This window comes from Tasmannia lanceolata, unplaced genomic scaffold (genome assembly GCF_043159265.1).
Source record: "Tasmannia lanceolata isolate RefF3 unplaced genomic scaffold, GAP_Taslan_0.1 ptg000015l, whole genome shotgun sequence".
Taxonomy (NCBI): Eukaryota; Viridiplantae; Streptophyta; class Magnoliopsida; order Canellales; family Winteraceae; genus Tasmannia; species Tasmannia lanceolata.
In genome coordinates, this window is record NW_027518692.1 from 59189581 (window position 1) to 59197973 (window position 8393).

Consider the following 8393-nt stretch of genomic DNA (forward strand, 5'->3'; position numbering starts at 1 on the left):
ACCTAGGATAAGATGCAACAATGATGTCTAGAAGTTGGCTAGTGGTCAAATGTCTAATTGACAACCAAACATGTTTTTGGGAGATCTTTGGAAGATCTCAAGCATTTGAAACTCCCACAATCCCCCCAAAATAAGCAACCAAACAGTAACGCAAATTTTCAGGAAATACACAATAACTAGATCTATACTAAATTCCTATGTCAAATCACAACAAAAAATTTCCACTAAACCAATGAAAATTCCAAGTCTAAATCAGAGAGAGCCAGTTACTTATATAGTTATATGCCATACCCATTAGCCTACAGTTCTTCTAATTCACAAAAGCCACCACCCTTATTTTGGTGATCCGGCTAAATCTTTTTGAGTATTATACGTAGAAATGATGTTGCCAGCCCCTTTTCTAACATTTCCACCCCACCCTGTTTTTCTCTTCCTAGAAATAGCTGCCTTTTCACCCCTTATGTTTGTCCATACTGAAAATATGTCATTCTCTAAAAAAAAAAAAAAACAAAGAAACAGAAGGGGACAAAACATGTGTATATTTTTCCACGCAATACTACAAGTGGGGGTTGTTCAAGGATAAACATGAATAGGTAGAAATAATAGTGAGGCCCACTTGTTCAACGATCCAAACCATTTATTTGGCCTTGCTATGGAAGGGGGCCATGGGCCAAAAATTGTGGGGTGGAATTTGGTGCATGGCCCACCCATAGGCCACAGCTATGCATAGCAAATAAATGTTTAGATCATGCAATATGTGGGCCCTACTTATACTTCTGTCTGTTCATATTCTTCCCTGCAGAAATATATGTGAATGTATTATATAACAGCTCAAATATTTTTGCTTATGAACTCATGCACCAGATGATCTTACACAAGCACATTATCAGCCATATAATCATTCAGAACTTCAGATAACAATATGTAAAGACAAAATTTTAAAACATAAAGATCCTCCAAAACCGCTGAGCGTTCTCAGATGAACCAAAATTATAGTGGTCATCCAAAGTTTCAACTAATCAGTAATTGCAGGGCTCAAATGGGATCAGGCGCACTGGTATGTACAGAACCTTCATAGAGTTTTCTTGATCGAATGGTAGTTTGGAATCGAGCAGGTACTCGGAGCAAGGGAGGCTGGATCTTTCCGGGGTTGCCGAGCTGGCCACAGGCAGCCATCTGATCGTCCCCCCTACTGAGCCGCAAGAAGACAACACAACCCCCTTTCGGCAAGAACATTACGAAACTCAATCATCTTCTCTTGACTTGTGGGTCTGAATTGCGATCCAGAGTGAGGATTAAAGGAGATGAGATTATTTTTGCAAGGAATCCCTCGAACAAGATCAATTACCCTCTTTGCATCATCAATACTGCACACGGAAACAGATATCTCGTTATGAAAATAGATTATGAAACCGATCATATCAGACTAAAACAGGGGCCCCAAGGTTACTAAAGTGGTTGAGCTGGAGAGCTCAAAGAATCGCCGACTAGGGTCAAGTTAAAGTACCTCTGTTTCAAAAATCTGAAGAAAAACTCCATCAAAATACTTGAAAACTAAAAAAACAGATGAGATATGTGTTTATTAACCTTTAAAAAACTCAGTTGACTACTTGGTCACGTTTCGAATAAACTTGAAACTTAGGCAGTTGGCTAACATGTCCCAGGTTCGTGATCCCAAGACTCTGGCTTTACAACTAAGCTGTCTTGGCAGGATACCCAATGTGCTGTGTTTTCCAAATTTATTTTTTTTTTTTTTTGAATGTTTGTGTTTTCCAAAAATATAACCTTTTTTCTGAATTGTCAAAAAAGGCTGGGGGTGCATCTCCAAAAAGATAATCAGATATATTCTTGTTAAAGTAACAAGTTTTTCAAGAAGCAATAAAGATATTGCAAAGTATACATTGATTAAGGGAGCAAAACTCCAAAAGTAGAGAAATCCTGGGAAAACATGTCACACTATATGGGAAACTTAGTTAACAAGTCAATGGCATTTGTTTGGGAAGCTTTTTCAATTACTTATGAATAATCGGGGTATGGTTGGACATCACAGGCACTCTTTATATACCAAATACCAAAAACAAGATAAGACATGCAATTATTTTTGCAGTATTGCCTAGAAGAAATCCTGGGAAGCAGCAGGGGACAACATGTAAAGACCTTCCTTACCTGTCATTAACTCCCGAAAGCATAACATATTCAAACAGTACTTTGTATTTGTGCTTGAATTGAAGCTCCTCCTTCAAAGTCTCAAGAAGCAGACTCCGATTATACTTTCGGTTAATTGGCATGATCCAGTTTCTGACCTGCAAATTTTTAGTGAGTTTTTTTTTTGAAAAGGGCAACAGAATATATATATATATATATATATAAAAACAGAACCGAGGTGGTCCTGAAGGAACAAAGATAATAAAAAGATAGCAGTACAATAATTCAAGGAGGTAGATAGTCAAAGCACTCAAACGCGGCCCGAAAGACTCCTTTCTTGGCAAGGGTGTCTGCTTCCGCATTGGCTGATCTCCTGACATGGCGAAAAACTATTGAGGAGCCCTTAGCCCTGTCCTCTATTTCCTCTAAGAGAGGCAAAAATCGCCAAGGGGGAGAAGCGTTACCCGAAAGCCAGCGAATAACATTTAAGGAATCCGCTTCGACGATAATTTTGTCGCACTCTAGACGAGGCATCAAGAGAAGCCCGCTATGAACGGCTCAGACCTCTGCCTCGTTTGAGTCTGCCACTCCGATAGGCCCCGAGTAGGCCCAGAGGACTTCCCCTTTGTGGTTTCTACATAACCCCCCTACTCCTGCCATTCCTGGATTGCCGATAGACGATCCGTCAAAGTTAAGTTTCAAGGACCCCGGAGGAGGAGGAATCCAGGAGGGGAGGATTTTCACTTTGGTAGCCGATTCCAAGCATATGATTGACCATCCTTCCCAGAGGTCGAAAGCTGAAACAAAACGAAACAGAGGAAGGCTTCGAGCCCAGGATATGACCGCAGCTATCAACTGAATATAAATCCAATAGGGAGATCTAGCCTTCCCTTCAAAGATACGAGCATTCCTCTCTTTCCACAAGAACCACCATGAGGCCAGGAGACACATCTTCCACAGCGTTCTGCCTTTCCTTTTCCAAGGAGTCCAGGTCCAACTCTGAATGAATTCAGCCATAGAGTTGGAGGGGACCCAACTGATTCCAAAACGAGAAAAAATAAGACCCCAAATATGGCGAGCAACCTTACAGTGTATGAAAAGGTGGTCAATGGATTTTTAGTGAGTTAGAATCGATTTCAAAAGAATTTCTTTCAAGGTCACCAGCAATCAGCATTCAAAGGCTGTAAATAAATATCTCATCTGTTGTGGCATTCAGACTGACAGCTAATACACAGTTGGAGTCCCTAAGAAAACGTTTTAATTGAGGAACAAGTCCAATGGTTGAGACAGTCAGCTTGCGAGGACTGAAATGAAGGCCTTGCTCATCAACCATTATAGCTGAGGCTTTTATGACATTTTCAATATTGTGGAGCGGTTCACCCATTCCCTACAAATACTTTTGCTTCAAGCTTCAAATGACAATATAATATAGACAAAAGGCATGCCTAACCATTCTTATTAGAATAGATGGAGAAGGGTCTAATTTTGGATTCAGAGGAGTTTGAGGAAATCATTAAGAAACCTAAAACACGTCGGATACATATTCCTCGCCTTCCCTGTTTCCCAGTACATATGATCTAGAAGATGCAAAAAAATAAAGCCAATTATTGGGGATGCAGGATTATTGGGGAAATTAAGCCAACTATTCCAAAAGAAGGCAAACTGACTAACCCATCTCTTAATTAACTAGTTTTAGTCCGACATGCTGGACAGATATGAATCCTGCACCCATCACCATCATACAAGTAGATGAAGATCAACTGATCAGACAGTCCGTCTAGTGGGCCCCACCATGAATGGGCCATGGCATGAAAGAAATAACCTCTGATCAAGAGCTTGCAACCATCCTGACTAGTGAAATTTTGCTAGCTGAGTATGACGACTTTTTCCCCTTAATTGTCTATTGGCCCAATACCAATTAGAGAATTAGGATCATCCATTCAATGTGACTCTTGGACCATCACCTATCGATGGAGGGCACACTGGATTGTTGATGTGAATCCATCGCTGATACCAAATTGATATAAACCTAGGCTCTAGCGCCAAATTGATGTAATTCCAGCTCTGATACCAAATTGGTGCGAATCAATGACAACCGAGAGAAAGAGATGGAAAGAATAGATAATCAAGAACAGCAAAGAGATCAATATCAAGAAAAGAGAAAAGATAGAAGTATCCAGAGAAGCGGTTTATAAACCCTACCGGGAAGAGGTTACATGTGGAACGCGGTATGTATTGGATTAAGAGAAGTGCAATAGCGCATGCCAATAGGTGTTAAATGTTGTTAAATACATGTGCAATAGTTTGCGATGCTAATGAGGCTGAAGTGAGGGCACTCCTCTTTGGACTCAAACAGTTTTTCTCGTACAAAAGGGAACCTCTTATTGACAAAGGGGATTCATCAAACACTATTACTTGGGCATCGAGTTGCAAGAAAGGACCATGGCGGATTCAACAACTCATTTCGAAAATTAAGGACCTGGTGGGGATCATCCAAGCCTGTAATCGAACACAGAAGATCTGCAAACGAATTGGCAGATCAACTGGCCAAGGAAGGAGTCCTTCGGGACACTGTCTATCTACTTGGCTCCTGATATTTAGGATAACGGAATGCAATGTTTTTTAGTCTAAATTTACACGCCTTCTGGTCGATGTAATCACAGGATTTGGGGACATCTTGTCCCCTTCCTGGTTTTGCATTTATTAATAAAGTCATCTTTCAAAAAAATGTTGTTAAATAGTTATGGGCGGGGTTTTTTTTTTTCTCATGTGAATTTTCAGTGTATTTTTAGTTTGTATTATGCATATTCTAGCACTTCATGAAATTTCATCTTAAATGTCCATCATTTGCTTATTTTATATACATTTCTGTACTTTTATAGGATTTCCACCGAAATTTCTATCCAAAACCTGGATGTTCCCATTTCCTTCTCGACCGAAATGAGTACCAAAACTTGAAACCTTGTTTGTAACTCATGCAAGACATTCGAATGGCATAGCTGATGCTAAATTAAAAAGATAATATAATGACTGCTGAAGTTTTGATATTCGCAGCCAACGATACTTGTTTCTAGGAGCAAGTTTAGATCTCATACTATAACTTGATGAAAAAAATAGTTTCTTTCTGATTTTCAGATAAATGCACTTCGTACGATTGGCACAAAACACAATGCCTATGAGGCTGTGACATATTCAGACAAATGCAAATATTTTTGTTTTGATAGGGTGACACGTCACTTAGACATGCTTTGACACCTCTGCAAAACATGGACAGAAGCCATGTGGCATTCGTGTTTGTTCTGCCAAAACCATATATTACCTGAAAAGCATTGTAGTTTTCTGCCTAAATTTTGGATTACAGAGTAGCAACTTTAAACCACTTGAAATTTTTGTGTGCTTTTGACATGATTTGCAATATCGCTACAACAGGGCTCTGGTTAGCTTAACACAGGTGCGCAGACAATGGCGATGATATCAGGGTAGTCTCTGCCTCTTTTATCGTTATCAATAATTCAGTTGATTTAAAAAAAAAAAAAAAAGGTTAAAACAACAGTCTCTCATGTTTCTTTTCAATGCATGGTGTCTTAAACCATTTCATAGCTCTGATCATTTTGTATGTTCAAACTGGTTGAGCTCCCTTTAAGGATCATCTCACCATGAGACATTATGATTGTTTGAACATGCATCTCCTAGTGCTATGCTTCTTCTTAGAACTGTAAAACCAGTACTAGTTTTGAAAGTCCATTATAGCTGATAAACTGACAGTGCTTGGATCAGGCCATTACTATCGGTCTAATTAAGTTCTTGACCCTATGGATCCATCAGACTATGGTTTCTTACTATATTCAATCATGAAACAACCATAAACCCATTTGTCTTCGTTATGTTGTCAATGATCGCTCCAACAACAACTTATATAACTCTATTGAAGATAATATATGATGGGCCCACGAAGGATCATCCCAACCATTCAAACTATGGAGGCAAAAAATGGACTAATTTGTGAAGGTTTATACACGTCCATTTTACCTCCACAAATCGTAGGGTTGGGATGATCCTATGGATCTGATTTTTTGTGGACACCCTATCTATGTGAAGACCATTCAAATGAATGGTTTGGATCACCCAAACAATGTGGGCCCCCACTGTATTCTAAGCTAGTGTGTAGGTAACTTACCTACACAAGTGTGTAGGAAATGTTTTCTATATATATATATAATTCAAAAAAATTGTTTACATGGAAAGAAAATATATCCATGGTTTTAAATTTCCAAATTTCGGATTTCGGTCCGAAATTTCAATAAAATGCCATTATCTTTTTTTTTTTTAAAGTGTTACAAAATTTCATCCAAAATTTAGGAATTTCGGTCTGCAATTTCGAAAATTCGGTCCGGGTTTTCGAACCAAATTACCAAAATTCGGTCCAATTATCTGGACCGACAGCTGATAGGGACCATCCTAGGGCCAATATTTTAATGTTAATGTATCCTTTAGGTATCTTTTAAGTCCTTAAGTTACAGTTCCACAGTCTTTTTCCACCAATATTAGTTGGGTTCTTTCGACGTAAAAATGGACATAAATTTGTTTTATGTTGAAAAAATAAACATAAAAAAAATTTTACGTCCATTTTTACATTGAAAGAAACGGAGCCTTGATCATTTATACTTCAACAGGGATGTTCCATGCATGGTTTTAAATTTCGGCCGAAATCCAAAATTTCAATCCTGAAATATCAGAATTTCAGTCCTGAAATTTCTGATTTCTATTAAGACCGAAACCGAAATTTGGCAAAAACCGAAATTCCGGGTGAAAATTTAGGATATTTCAGCCAAATTTCATGAAATTGATTTTTATTTTTTTAAAATATAGATATATTCTGAAATTTCAGTAATTTCAGCCGAAATTTGGTAAATATTTAAATAATAATTTTTTAATTACCGGATTTTGGCGGAAATTTCAGTTTCGGTCAAGAGCAAAATGATACCCAAAACCAAAATTCAAAACCATGGCTGCATACTTGCATGTTGCCACACCCTTAGCCGAAATGAACTTGGCTGCACAAGAGGTTCCTGCGCAACGCCCTAAAATAAAGAGGAAATAGGGGGTGTGGAAATATCAAACATGGGGCGTGAAAATATCAAACCATGGAATTGATATATATTGCCATACCCCCTGCTTTTAGAGTATTTTAATGGGTTGCGCCAAGTTTATTTCCCCTTAGCCAAAGCAACAAAGCTTAGCCCACTCCAAAAGCCTAGAAAATGACAAAGCATGTTTATTATGGGGGTTTTTACCATCACATCTACCACTTTTTTGCGTGTAAGTTTTGGGAGAAAAAGTCACTGTCCGCGTAAAGTAAAAAGAAAGAGATGACCCACTTGCAGGTGCACATTAAAATAGTTTTCCCTGACTGAAAGTAGAGTTTCTCGGAATTTTCTTCACAAGTGATAAGCAGGAATTTCAAAAGGAAACAAAATTCGGCTTGAAATATTCGCTGTGTAGCAGTAGAGCTTTCATACCATATCGTCTGTTATTGGAAAACCCTTAATTATTTCTGTATTGTGAACTTCTCTTTCATTTCCACTCGTCACCTTTATTAAGATTTTTGTGAGTTTGTAATTTTAAACACATTACTAAGTTTTTTTTTCTTTGAGATTTGCTTCTTAATGTCAGCACATGCTTGATGGGTTGGATAAAGGGCGTAAGTTCATGTATAATGGGTTGGATTTCTTGGTCACATGCGATTTATTGTTATGTTTTCCAAAATTTTTTAAGGGGGCATTCTCATTCTGTCTGTAGGGAAAAAATTAATCAAGTATAATACTTTAATTTTTTTTTTCTATGGGCCAGGGGAATTAGAATAAGCTGCCAATTTTGATTCCTAATTCTGCCACTCCAAACACAGCCAATTTTTGTCAAGGAGTTTTACGACAAAAGAATCAGTTTTTTATATGGACATCAAGTCAAAAAGCTGTGTAAAAGATCTGCTTTTTCTCTTACTCCCTATGCTTACGACTCTCGTGTGACGTCTACCATCTTATAACACTGGATTTTAGCCGCATAGGAAAAACACAACCATCAGATGATCGTCCCATTCAAATCCCTTATTAGTCAAATCCCTAATTTCTATACGTTTGAGTTTTCAAAGTGTTTTCATAATATAAAAAAGAAAGATGTTGCGGTCAAGAGCAGAAAGCACCGACCCTATCCCCACAAATCATAACAGAAGAAAAATATGGAACAGACAG

At 38.1% G+C, this 8393-nt stretch overlaps 1 pseudogene across 1 annotated transcript; it reads right to left on the reverse strand.

Moving 5' to 3' along the window:
• Nucleotides 1–831: 831 nt before the first annotated feature.
• LOC143893068 (uncharacterized) lies at nt 832–3529 on the reverse strand (annotated as a pseudogene). Its single transcript, XR_013255705.1, has 3 exons — nt 3368–3529; nt 2167–2303; nt 832–1367 (listed from the first exon to the last, which is right to left on the reverse strand). The product of XR_013255705.1 is annotated as an uncharacterized LOC143893068 (transcript).
• Nucleotides 3530–8393: the final 4864 nt, after the last annotated feature.